General features: G+C 37.2%; 1 pseudogene; it reads left to right on the top strand.

Annotated features, from left to right (window-relative positions):
* The first annotated feature begins 11,894 nt into the window (after window positions 1-11,894).
* The window catches only part of LOC147367905 (complement C5-like), a 41,145-nt pseudogene continuing 38,574 nt past the window's right edge, over window positions 11,895-14,465 (top strand).

Genomic DNA, 14,465 nt, shown 5'->3' with positions numbered 1-14,465 from the left:
ACATCAAGGCTTTATATTGTCACCCTGCTTGTTTAACTTATATGCAGAGTGCATCATGCAAAATGCCGGGCTGGATGAAGCACAAAATGGAATCAAGATTGCCAGGAGAAATAACAATAACCTCAGATATGCAGATGACACCACCCTTATGGCAAAAAGTAAAGAAGAACTAAAGAGCCTCTTGATGAAAGTGAAAGAGGAGAGTGAACAAGCTGGCTTAAAACTTAACATACAAACAACTAGGATCGTGGCTTCTGGTCCCATCATGGCAAATATATGGAGAAACAATGGAAACAGTGAGAGACTTTATTTTCTTGGGCTCCAAAATCACTGCAGGTGGTGACTGCAGTCATGAAATTAAAAAACACTTGCTCCTTGGAAGAAAAGCTATGACCAACCTAGACAGTATATTAAAAAGCAGAGACATTACTTTGCTGACAAAGGTCTGTCTAGTCAAAGCTATAGTTTTTCTAGTATTCATGTATGGATGTGAGAGTTGGACCATAAAGAAAACTGAGTGCTGAAGAATTGATGCTTTTGAACTGTGGTGTTGGAGAAGACTCTTAAAAGTCCCTTGGACTGCAAGGAGATCAAACCAGTCAATCCTAAAGGAAATCAGTCCTGAATATTCACTGGAAGGACTGAGGCTGAAGCTGAACCTGCAATACTTTGGCCACCTGATTCGAAGAACTGACTCGTTGGAAAAGACCCTGATGTTGGGAAAAGTTGAAGGCAGGAGGAGAAGGGGACGACAGAGGATGAGATGGTTGGATAGCATCACTGACTCAATGGACATGAGTTTGAGCAAGCTCTGGGAGTTTGTGACAGACAGGGAAGCCTCGTGTGCTGCAGTCCATGGGTCACAAAGAGTCAGACATGACTGAGCGACTCTGTAACTCAATGCAGGAGCTTGAATTCCTAATTCTCTCTCATAATGATTTCTGAAGACCTCCTTAGTAATTAGGCCTTTGATGGCCTTCACTTAGAGTGACACTTAGGTTCTGGCTGGTAGGTTTAAGGATAAAGTGAGAGACCAAACTGAATCTTAGGAGATGATCCCTTAGTATTCCCGTCCACTTATTGAATGTTGGAAGTAATGTCTCCTGTTTCATTTGTGATTTTAGCAATTTGAGTCTTCTCTTTTTTGGAAAGAGCTTAACTAAAACTTTGTTAATTTTGTTGCTCTTTTCAAAGAACCAGCTTTGGTTAGGTTGATTTTCTCTATTGTTTTTCTACTCTTTTGTTATAATTCAAGTTGATATGCTGCATGTTCATTTTTATTCAGTTCAATAAATTTTCTTTTCTTTCTTCTTCTTCTTCTTCTTCTTCTTTTTTTTTTTTTTTTGCCAATTGGCATGCAGGATCTTAGTTCCCTGACCAGGGATCCAATCCACACCCCCTGCAGTGGAAGCATGGAGTATTAACCACTGACTCCAAGGGAGTTGCTCTACTCTTTATTTCATTAATTTCCACGCTAATCCTTATCATTTATTTCCTTCTGCTTGCTTTGTATTGGTTTACTCTTTTCACTGTCTTAAAGTGGAGATTAGGTTTTTGATTTGAGATCTTTTTTCCTTTATAATGTAGGCATTTATAGCAAAAGATTTTCTGCTAAGTGCTGCTTTAGCTGTATCCCTTTTGTTTTGGTGTGTTGTGTGTTTCATTGTCATTCTTCTAAAACTGTTTTCTAATTTCCCTTGTAATTTCTTCTTAGACTCATTGTTTTTTTGTTTTTTGTTTTTTTAATGAATGCTCTGTTTAATTTTCACAGATTTGGAAGTTCCTCAAATTTATTTTGTCATTAATATTTAATTTTGCTCAATTGTGATCAGAAAAATATGTTTTTTCAGTCCTTTTATACTAATTGAGGCTTGTTTTATAGCCTAGCATATGATCTATCCTGGACAATGTTTCATGTGCACTTGAGAAAAATGTATATTCTGTTCTTTCGGAATAAAACGTTTGTCTACCAGGTCTAGTTGATTTGTGGTGTTGTTCTAGTCTTTTTCCTTGTTGATCTTTTACATAGCTTTTCTATCCATAACTGAAACGATTATTGTTGAAATTTTCTGTTTCTCCCTTCAACTGTCCATTTTTGCTTCACATATTTTGGAGCTCTGGTGGCAAGTATATATGTTTATAATTGTTATATCCTCCTGATGGGTTGACTCTTCTGTTCTTATAAAAATCCCTCTTTATCTCTAGCAATTTTTAAAATTTCAAAGTCTGTTTTGTCTAACATAGTATAGCCACTCCTGTTTTCTTATATTAATAGTTGCTGTTTGCATGATATATCTTTTCCTGTCCTTTTACTTTCAACCTATTTTTATCTTTGAACCAAAACTGTATATTCTGTAGATAGCATGTAGTTGAATCTTATTTTTTATTTGCCTGAAAGTTTCTAGCTTTTAATTGTACAATTTAATTTATTCTTTTATTGTTATAATTTATATACCTTGATTTATAGCTGCCATTTTATTTTTTGTTTTTTATGTTTCATTTCTTTTTTTCTTTATTCCTCCTTCAGCTTTCTTTTACTTTAAATAAATATTTTGACTAAGAATTTTCTAGTTTTAGTATTTTAATTAACTTAAAAAAAACTTCTTTTTTTAATGATTACTCTATGGCTTACCATATACACCTTAACTTATACAAGTCTCCTTCATATTTGTACTAATCTAATGCCAGTTAAACATAAAAATGCTACTCCACAGAAATAGCTTTATTTCCTCTTTCCCCATTTTTGTGCTATTATTATAGTACTTACAACCTGCATATATGTTACTAACACACCCAGTAATTTGTTATTATTACCTTATATAATTTAACTTTATTAAAGAAGCTGACAAAAGAAAGGAGAGCACATAAATATTTGTAGAATATATTGTGTTTACCTTCCACTTAGGTTTGATTTTTTTGTAAAAAGTACTCATCACTCTTAAAATGTGTTATTTAATCTTTTACATGGCATTTATTATTTATCACATATATAGAAGAGGTTATAAAAATTTAAATACAGCTTAAAGAATAATAACATAATGAATACTTGCATATCTACCACCCACATTAAGAAACAAATGCTCTCTTTGTAACCCTAATGTACCCATCCCCTGTATCATTTCCCACCCTTTTTCCCAAAGGAAAATGACTCTTATATTAAAAATTCTGAATTTTATTTTAATAATCTCCTTGCTTTTCTCTATAGTTTTTTCAAGTATATATTTGTCCTTAATTAATATAATGTTTGGACTTCCCTGGCGGTTGAATGGTAAAGAATCTGCCTGCCAATGCAGGAGATGTGTGTTCAGTCCTTGGGTCAAGAAGATCCCCTGTAGAAGGAAATGGCAATCCACTCCAGTATTCTTGCCTGGGAAATCCCATGGACAGAAGAGCCTGGCTGGCAAGCTGCAGTCCATGGGGTCGCAAAAGAGTCAGACATGACATACTGACTTAACAACAACAACAAATATAATATTTAGCTTTGAATAACTAAGTAGAAAGCCAAAAGTAGAAAGTCTACTTAAGGAAAGGTCAAGATTGCCATTATTAGGATCCCTAAAGTAGATAGGTGATTATTTTCTGGATCACAACCTTGTTTTATCTCTTGAGAGTATACAGGAACTGCTTCTTAGGATGTCAGTGTACATGGTCACATAGTGAGTAAGAACAGAAATCATGGCAACTAGGCTTCTGATAGGAAGTAGTGTGGGTCAGGAGCAAAAAGCAGGAATTTCAACAGAATGTGATTGGTGGTGGTGGTGTAGTTGCTGAGTCATGTCCAACTCTTGCGACCCCTATGGACTGTAGCCCACCAGGCTCCTCTGTCCATGGGATTTTCCAGGCAAGAATACTGGAGTGGGTTGCCATGCCCTTCTCCAGAGAATGTGATTACAACCAGCCAATACAAATAGGAACCTAGATCAGACTCACGTGGGCATTCTTACCTCAAGTTAGAAAAATGATAGAAGAGCAACATAAATCTAGGTCCTTTGAGTCCCAGCTGCTCCAAGTGTTTGGGTTTTCCTGTAAATCTTGCATACTGCTGTCATCAAGGATTTTCCCTTCATTATCCTATTGAGAAATCCTTTTGCCTCCCTCTTGCATTGGATCTTCTATTACATGTATCCCATATCTCTATTCTGTTGGTTTTTTTCTCTACCACTCTTTGGTAGTGACACATTTGCATAGGGTTACAGAAGGAAAAAACTTTTTCTAAATCTTGCATTTAAAAAAATGTCTTTGTTGTTACAGTTGATGGATAATTTGGTTGTATATAGAGTTCTACATTAGAAATAATTTTCCTTTAGAACTTTGAAGATATTACTTCTTCGTCGTCTTCTTCCCATGCTGAAAAGCCCAAATCTTTCTCCATTCTAACTCCTAATCCTTTCAACTCCTACTCCTTTATATGTCACCTCTTTCCTTCTCCCTCTGGAAACTAGTAGGATCTATTTTTCTGTTCTTAGTGTCTCAAAAGTTTCAAATGACATGCTTTGGTATCAATATATATTCATCTTTTTGCTTGGCACTTGGAAGGTTTCTCTAATCTAATAACTATGTCCTTCTGTTGTTAAATTTTTTTCTTATTATTTCATTGATGAAAGTTCCCTCCATTCTTTTCTGTCCCCTCTTTCTGGAGCTCCCATTATTCATGCTGGTCCTCTAATCATCTTATCCTCCATCCCTTTGTCTTTTTGCTTTAATTTTTTCTTTGAAGATTTACTCTACTTTATCTTCCAAAGTTTTCTGCTTATGCTGTCATGTTTTTCATATCCGAGAGCTCATTTTGTTTCTGAATGTTCCTTTTAATAGTATCCTATTCTTGCTGCATGGATGTAATATATCTTTACAAGAATGTTGCGTCTTGTTTGTTTGTTTTGTGGAAAGGGTAATAGTTTTCTTCACTTTGTATAAGCTATATGTCCTCCAAGATTTTCCCCTCCTTAATTTTAGGGGGAAAGTTTATGTTAACAAATTTACGTTAGAGGCTTTTTTCAGACATCTGACAACTTTTCATTGTTTGCTCTGTTGTGGTGGAGGAGATCTTTAGAAGTTCAGTTCAGTTCAGTTCAGTCGCTCAGTCATGTCCGATTCTTTGCGACCCCATGAATCACAGCACACCAGGCCTCCCTGTCCATCACCAACTCCCGTAGTTCACTCAAACGCATGTCCATTGAGTCGGAGTTGGGATGTACTAAATTTAAGATGCTAATTAGATTGCCAAGTAGAGATTTTAAGTGAGGCAGTAGATATTCAAGTGGAGGTTTTGAGTAAGACAGGTAGAAGAGAGCTCCAGGGAGTGAAATTTAGATGTATTGGTATACAGAGATGGTATTGAAATCCATGCCATTAAATGAGATTGCCTGCCAGTAAATGTATGTAGAAAAAGATTTTTAAAAAGACCAGAACCCTGGAGCAAACCAACATTTAGAAGGAGAGTTTCTCACTGGAGATATCAATTTGGAAGTCATCATTGCTGCTGCTGCTGTTGCTGCTAAGTCACTTCAGTCATATCCAACTGTGTGCAATCTCAGAGACGGCAGCCCACCAGGCTCCCCCATCCCTGGTATTCTCCAGGCAAGAACACTGGAGTGGGTTGCCATTTCCTTCTCCAATGCATGAAAGTGAAAAGTGAAAGTGAAGTCGCTCAGTCGTGTCCGACTTCTAGTGACCCCATGTGCCGCAGCCTATCAGGCTCCTCTGTCCATGGGATTTTCCAGGCAAGAGTACTGGAGTGGGATGCCATTGCCTTCTCCGAAGTCATCATTAGAGAGATGGTATTTGAGGTAATAGCTTTATGAGGGAAGTCGAGGGAATTACAGTTTGCAGTGTTAACTTAAAATAGTCAAATAGCTCAAGTGAAGAGCCTGCTAAAGTCTATATCTTTGATAGGAGCCTAAGTAAGTATTTTCCTCATTCTCCCTTTAAATGCTAAACCATACAGCAGCAACCCACTGATTCTCAACCAAGGGTTATTTTGCCCACGGGACATTGGTAATGTCTGGGACATTTTGTTTCATGACTGGGAAGGTTCTACTGACACCTAATGGTATCAGGCATGCTGCTAAATAGCCTGCAATGCACAGGGCAACCACTACAATACGTAATTCAGCCTCAGATGTCAGTAGTGCTGTGATTGAGGAAGTTTGAGATAACCTCAGTTGTTATCATTTTTTTGTTCATTGTTATTATCATAGTTTTGTTTATTTGTCACAAGTGGGGAGGAGGGGAATCTCCCTCCTCAGTATTAGGGAATGACAAATGTTTGTGGCCTATTTCAGTACTGTGTAAATAGAACTGAAAATGGTGTGAAATTTGATCAGAAGCTCTTTTGGCTCCATGTCTGTGTCACTGTCTTTGTTTCTTCTTAGTTATAGTTTAAGTCCATGCATGGGCCTGCATACAAAACAAGAAAAACACATTGTCTTCTTGTGATCAAAGTTTTGAAGCTTGTGTGAGAAGAGTTGGCATATATTAAATATGACCTTGAAATAAAATGTTTTTCCCTTTGCATGGCTTCAGTTACAGAACGAAATGGCCAAAAATTAAAACACAGCTACAGTCACTCTCACCAGAGCTGAGAGTTTTTCTGACTCTCGGTATGAAAATGTTCTGGGCTGAATTGATGCCAGACTTATCAGTTGCACCAGTTGTAATCTAAAAATCTTTTTACATTAAATCTTTTTAGTATACTTTTGCTTAGTAATTGTCTTATCATTGTTCCTGCTTGATATGGTTCAGACCTCAGTGGTTCAAATATTAGCCTACTGGTCGCAGTTTAGAAGATGGTCTTGCAACAGCATACATGTCAGTGGCATCAATTCCATGAGAATGTTCTTTCACTACTCATACAATTCCATTATTATTACAATTACCAACAAAATGAAGTCTCACTTTACAGCAATGAGGTTCCTACTTAACAAACACTATCAAAATCTTATGCTTTTATGGTAGATCATTTTTTAAAGTTGCTGTTGTGAATTAATGTTTGACACCTCACACTTTCAATAGTTTCTGTTTGTGTTTTACCTTAGAGAACAATTTTCTTAATTCTTTGTGTAGCATGTACTACCTGTCTATTCTTTTCATAAAATAAAGAATACTTGAAAGTCCAAGTAAAGTTGCTCAGTCGTGTCCAACTCTCTGCGACACCATGGACTGTAGCCTACCAGGCCCCTCTGTCCATGGGGTTTTCCAGGCCAGAATACTGGAGTGGGTTGCCATTTCCTTCTCCAGGGGATCTTCCCAACCCAGGGATCGAACTTGGGTCTCCCGCATTGCAGGCAGACGCTTTACTGTCTGAGCCACCAAGGAAGCCTATAAAGAATATTAGTACATCAAAAAAAGATGGCTACATCTTCCGTGTCAGAGCAGCAAGTTCAAAATGTGCTTAATTTCCATTCTACCCACCTTACTGTGACATTCATGGCCATATACAATCCGGCCCTCAACTGCCCTTTCAGCATCATCTTCTTTGGACACACCTGATGGTGTGTTTATTTGTTCATTCGTTTAGCAGCAGTTTGTTAAGTGGCTAAGTACCTTTTAGGTGCTGTGAAAAGTTCTGTGTGTATCCCTATTGTATATGTTAGACTCAGTACCTGTCATCATACAGCTGTAATCTAGAAGGGAAAACAGAGAAGTGAAGAAGCAACTACTGAAAACTTGTAGTTCAGGATTAATCTGTATAGGTAATTGAATGCAGCCTTGAGGAAAATAAGACAACAATAGCTTCACAGTTTCCTTGCCCATATCCTGGTCACTGATGGGTCACATCTGACAGAATGTGGTCCACTGGAGAAGGGAATGGCAAACCACTTCAGTATTCTAGCCTTGAGAACCCCATGAACAGTATGAAAAGGCAAAATGATAGGATGCTGAAAGAGGAACTCCCCAGGTCGGTAGGTGCCCAATATGCTACTGGAGATCAGTGGAGAAATAACTCCAGAAAGAATGAAGGGATGGAGCCAAAGCAAAAACAATACCCAGTTGGAATGTGACTGGTGATAGAAACAAGGTTGGATGCTGTAAAGAGCAATATTGCATAGGAACCTGGATTGTTAGGTCCATGAATCAAGGCAAATTGGAAGTGGTCAAACAGGAGATGGCAAGAGTGAACGTCGACATTCTAGGAATCAGTGAACTAAAATGGACTGGAATGGGTGAATTTAACTCGGGTGACCACTATATCTACTACTGTGGGCAGGAATCCCTCAGAAGAAATGGAGTAGTCATCATGGTCAACAAAAGAGTCTGAAATGCAGTACTTGGATACAATATCAAAAATGACAGAATGATCTCTGTTCGTTTCCAAGGCAAACCATTCAATATCACAGTAATCCAAGTCTATGCCCCAACCAGTAACACTGAAGAAGCTGAAGTTGAACAGTTCTATGAAGACCTCCAAGACCTTTTAGAACTAACACCCAAAAAAGATGTCCTTTTCATTATAGGGGACTGGAATGCAAAAGTTGAAGTCAAGAAACACCTGGAGTAACAGGCAAATTTAGCCTTGGAATACAGAATGAAGCAGGGCAAAGGCTAATAGAGTTTTGCCAAGAGAATCCACTGGTCATAGCAAACACCCTCTTCCAACAACACAAGATGTCACATGGACATCACCAGATGGACATCACCAGATGGTCAACACAGAAATCAGATTGATTATATTCTTTGCAGCCAAAGAGGGAGAAGCTCTATACAGTCAGCAAAAACAAGATTGGGAGCTGACTGTGGCTCAGATCATGAACTCCTTATTGCCAAATTCAGACTTAAATTGAAGAAAGTAGGAAAAACCACTAGACCATTCAGGTATGACCTAAATCAAATTCCTTATGATTATACAGTGGAAGTGAGAAATAGATTTAAGGGACTAGATCTGATAGATAGAGTGCCTGATGAACTATGGATGGAGGTTCATGACATTGTACACAGGACAGGGATCAAGACCATCCCCATGGAAAAGAAATGCAAAAAAGCAAAATGGCTGTCTGAGGAGGCCTTACAAATAGCTGTGAAAAGAAGAGAAGTGAAAAGCAAAGGAGAAAAGGAAAGATATAAGCATCTGAATGCAGAGTTCCAAAGAATAGCAAGGAGAGATAAGAAAGCCTTCCTCAGCGATCAATGCAAAGAAATAGAGGAAAACAACAGAATGGGAAAGACTAGAGATCTCTTCAAGAAAATTAGAGATACCAAGGGAACATTTCATGCAAAGATGGGCTCGATAAAGGACAGAAATGGTATGGACCTAACAGAAGCAGAAGATATTAAGAAGAGGTGGCAAGAATACACAGAAGAACTGTACAAAAAAGATCTTCACGACCAAGATAATCACGATGGTGTGATCACTCACCTAGAGCCAGACATCCTGGAATGTGAAGTCAAGTGAGCCTTAGGAAGCATCACTATGAACAAAGCTAGTGGAGGTGATGGAATTCCAGTTGAGCTATTTCAAATCCTGGAAGATGATGCTGTGAAAGTGTTTCACTCAATATGCCAGCAAATTTGGAAAACTCAGCAGTGGCCACAGGTCTGGAAAAGGTCAGTTTTCATTCCAATCCCAAAGAGAGGCAATGCCAAAGAATGCTCAAACTACCTCACAATTGCACTCATCTCACATGCTAGTAAAGTAATGCTCAAAATTCTCCAAGCCAGGCTTCAGCAATACGTGAACCATGAACTTCCAGATGTTCAAACTGGTTTTAGAAATAGCAGAGGAACCAGAGATCAAATTGCCAACATCCGCTGGATCATGGAAAAAGCAAGAGAGTTCCAGAAAAACATCAATTTCTGCTTTATTGACTATGCCAAAGCGTTTGACTATGTGGATCACAATAAACTGTGGAAAATTCTGAAAGAGATGGGAATACCAGACCACCTGACCTGCCTCTTGAGAAACCTATATGCAGGTCAGGAAGCAACAGTTAGAACTGGACATGGAACAACAGACTGGTTCCAAGTAGGAAAAGGAGTATGTCAAGGCTGTATATTGTCACCCTGCTTATTTAACTTCTATGCAGAGTACATCATGAGAAACACTGGACTGGAAGAAGCACAAGCTGGAATCAAGATTGCCAGGAGAAATATCAATAACCTCAGATATGCAGATGACACCACCCTTATGGCAGAAAGTGAAGAGGAACTAAAAAGCCTCTTGATGAAAGTGAAAGAGGGGAGTGAAAAAGTTGGCTTAAAGCTCAACATTCAGAAAATGAAGATCATGGCATCTGGTCCCATCACTTCATGGGAAATAGATGGGGAAACAGTGAAAACAGTGTCAGACTTTATTTTTTTGGGCTCCAAAATCACTGCAGATGGTGACTGCAGCCATGAAATTACAAGACGCTTTCTCCTTGGAAGAAAAGTTATGACCAACCTAGATAGCATATTGAAAAGCAGAGACATTACTTTGTCAACAAAGGTCCGTCTAGTCAAGGCTATGGTTTTTCCTGTGGTCATGTATGGATGTGAGAGTTGGACTGTGAAGAAAGCTCAGTGCCAAAGAATTGATGCTTTTGAACTGTGGTGTTGGAGAAGACTCTTGAGAGTCCCTTGGACTGCAAGGAAATCCAACCAGTCCATTCTAAAGGAGATCAGTCCTGGGTGTTCTTTGGAAGGACTGATGCTAAAGCTGAAACTCCAATACTTTGGCCACCTCATGTGAAGAGTTGACTCATTAGAAAAGACTCTGATGCTGGGAGGGATTGGGGGCAGGAGGAGAAGGGGACGACAGAGGATGAGATGGTTGGATGGCATTGCCAGCTCCATGGACATTAGTTTGGGTGAACTCTGAGAGTTGGTGATGGACAGGGAAGCCTGGTGTGCTGCAATTCATGGGGTTGCAAAGAGTCAGACAGGACTGAGCAACTGAACTGAACTGATGGGTCAATTCTAATCCCAGAGTAGATTAGAGTAATCCCTTGGGAACACCCCAGGACTTGGGAAGACTATCTTGGGATTTCAGATCTGCTCTAAAGTGGATCAGTACAGGTCTTGTGGGCACAATTCAAACCAGACTCACTATAGGGAAACCTCAGAATCATTTCTGTATCTAAGACTTTCTACACAGAGTCCAGGAAGATAGTCCCCTTTCATGTTCATTAAATTTTGAATGGTTTCCTAGAAGCAGAGCCTGAGACTGGGAAACACTCTCTGCAAGTGGTTCATGGCGAGACTTTTCTTAAGAGAAGTTTGTAAGTAGGGAGGGAAGCAAGACAGGGCAGGAGAAAAGATAAGCAAAGGTGTGGTTTCAAGCAGGATCTTGCTTCAACCTGATCCCATGAGAGGCTCTGTAGCATGAGTGGTACTACAAGGTTGTCCCAGCTTGAGTCACGGGAGTCGTCTGTTGTATCCCCAGAACTGGTCAATTTTAACTGTGGGCCAGTCCCAGGAAAAGGATATAACTTCTCAGGCATTTCTGGGCAAGCTGTGTCCAGTGGCTGAAGTGAATTAGTAATCCCTGGAGAAGTGAGCAATTAGAAAAGTTAAGCAACTGATATTCCCAGCATCTGTAGCGTGCATATACCAGGCCCAGAAAAGGGGATCTGACCAGGGCATCAACTGCATTTACTATATCAGGAAAGTGTTCAAGACCACAGCAGCCTCCAAATATTATGTCTGTGTCCGTCTTTGAAACATTTTTCCTAGAGACTCCCATTTGGGTATCTTTTCTGTTTTAGTCATCAAAACAAGTTTCTCTGCTTTGAATTCCAAAATTATCTGTGGACATTAAAAGGTTATCATTTAAATTCTTAGGTTTCCTTTTCAGTGATCCCACTATCTGATATTAATAATTAACTTGAGGACTTATTTAACCAAATTCTTCAAACTGAGTTCACACACAAAAAGGGCAGTTTCAAGAAAGGTTTTATCAACCGTTGAATCCTAACCCAGCCATGGACATTTTAAGCATAGTGTTTATTTTTTTCTGCTTGGGAAGAAGTTGGGAACAGGAGCAAACGTAAGTGAAGGGTCCCCTTTTCATTTACAATGTGTTTTGATTATAGTTTTATAGAGAGCAGAATTCAATCAATGCCACATGAAATTGACTTTTTAGTCCTGAGAAATCCAAGTGAATTTCTTTTCTCTGTTGTCTAATGTTATTTCCCTGCTTTTTAATATGAATACTTTGTGAGCTAGCATAACTTGTATTCTAGTACTCTGCATTTTCCCAGACTATTGCCCATGCCCCGAGGAAGAGTAATTTACTGACTGATGTTTGGTTAAAAATTCCAGACAGAAGCATGATCCCTATTTTTACTTCTTATAGAGGACTCTATTAAGTGTTGCCCTGGTTGCAACTGATTAAAATAATTTCCATCTGCCTCTTTGAAATACCATCCTTAGAATGAAATTCTGCTTTTCAGGACACTGTCCTGGCTTTATCCTAGATGATAAAATTTTGAGAAGTAAAACACATATTGTTAAATGTAAGAAAATTTGCTAATTTGAGTTAAGTAAAAAACATTAAAAATTATGTTGTACTAAATAATTTTAACAGTTTCAGCAGATATGTTGTCTCAGCACCTAATGTATTCTATGTTGGAGCCTCTGAAAATGTAGTAATGTAAGTTCATGGATACACAAAATCATTTCCAGTGACCATTGCTGTTAAAAGTTATCCTGACAGAAGTTTTACACATTCTTCTGACCAAGTTAATTTATGTCCAGAAAGTAAATTTCAAAGCTCCGCAAGCCTAACTGTATGTTTTCTTCTTATAGTTTCTTTTTACATGCAAAATGTTTCTTTATAAAACCCATATGTAGATGGCACACTGATCCTTTTTACATATGTGGATAAAGATGTGGATACATTGCACTACTGAGATCACTAGTTACTGAGATAAGTGCCATATGATTTTACATGCAAGTATGTGGGAAATGTTAAATAGAGAATCTGCTTCTGACTTGGGGGCAATGTAGAAAAATGTAAAAGTTGAATGAAGCAGATAAAGGTTATTAGGTGAAAAGATTTGGTGAAATGAGTTGAAAACCAAATCAACCAACACATGTACTTGTTTTAAAATTACACAATAAATACTAAAAAGAGATAATTTAGATACTTGATTTAGATACTTATTTATTAGGAGGAAAACAAATGTTAATATATAGAGGCATAAAAATAGGTTTGACTTGATTTTAAATATTCAGAGAAGTTAATAGAGAACACTTTGAACATTTGTTTTCCTAAACTATATTTAACATTCTAATCCCATGGTATTCTAGAAAAATTATTTTTTTCCCTAACATATGTATCTATCATAGGCTTTTACTACTTTCTGTTTAGACTTGAATCAAGCAAATTTTCTTCCAAACAAATTTGCTAACGATGCTCAAAAAAAAAATGTCAAAATTCTATTTCTATAAAATATACTGATCATATGCAGTGTACTTGAAAAGGGCTACTTACTAATTATATAATGACCAATGGACATGAAAATCATCATGAAAAGAAAGATTTTGATTTTCAATAAAAGTCTAGGTATAACTAAATAAATATGAGATATTTTATTCACTTATACTACCATGTGATAAGTGATTTAGTCCATTCTCTACCTGATATCTGAATCCTCCCATTCTTCCACTCATCCATTGCTGATTAACTTTTGAGCTTCTTAATGTTTCTTAATGACTTTTGGTTATCTTGTCTATTAAAAATTGAATTCTTTAGTGATTGTCATTTTTAATAGACATTTACCCTGGATCAACTTTTTAAAAGTGATTGTTTCAAATTAAATTTGATAAGAAACTAAAATATAGAGGTGTTTGTGGAAAAATACATTTACTGTTTAATTTTATAAAATTTTTATATGCCACATATAGATAACAACTCATTTTCGTATATACCTAAAAGACATTTGTTTTATTATCTTAATATATTTATATTTATATAAGTTAGTTAATAACATATGATTAATATAATCATAATAAATTATATTATCTTAATATCTCAATTATATAATATTCATCCATTAATTTTTTAACAGATACAACCAAAAGAGTTATCTGGAGGACCAAATGCAATTTCACATGTATATTTAGAAGCTTTATCTGCTCATTTTTCAAAAGCAGCAAAAATTTCACTACGCTATGACAATGGATTTCTCGTCATTCAGACAGACAAATCTATTTACGATTCAGATCAGTCAGGTATAATAAAAAAAGAATTATAATTTCTGGGAGGAAAGTGAGATGGTTAATGGTTAATACCTGATTAATGGTATTAGGACAAGTGGTTTATTTTGTGGTGGAAAAATGGAGTTAATTTCCAAATTACACCATACACAAAAGTAAAGATCTGACAAACTAAAGGTTAAATTATAAAACAAAGAATCAGCAAAATATGAGTATAATTTAGAGGTAGAAAGACCTTTGTTAGAATGATGCCAAGACTCCTTTCAAAATAGTTTTTTAAAAAAACAAAGTGATGTATTATAGAACTTAATACAGAGGCTGGATTTTAACTT

The sequence above is a fragment of the Bos grunniens genome, chromosome 8, assembly GCF_055505025.1.
Source record: "Bos grunniens cultivar Pamir isolate PY7600 chromosome 8, Bosgru_T2T1.0, whole genome shotgun sequence".
In the NCBI taxonomy this organism is placed as follows: Eukaryota; Metazoa; Chordata; class Mammalia; order Artiodactyla; family Bovidae; genus Bos; species Bos grunniens.
This window is presented reverse-complemented; position numbering and strand designations above follow the sequence as displayed.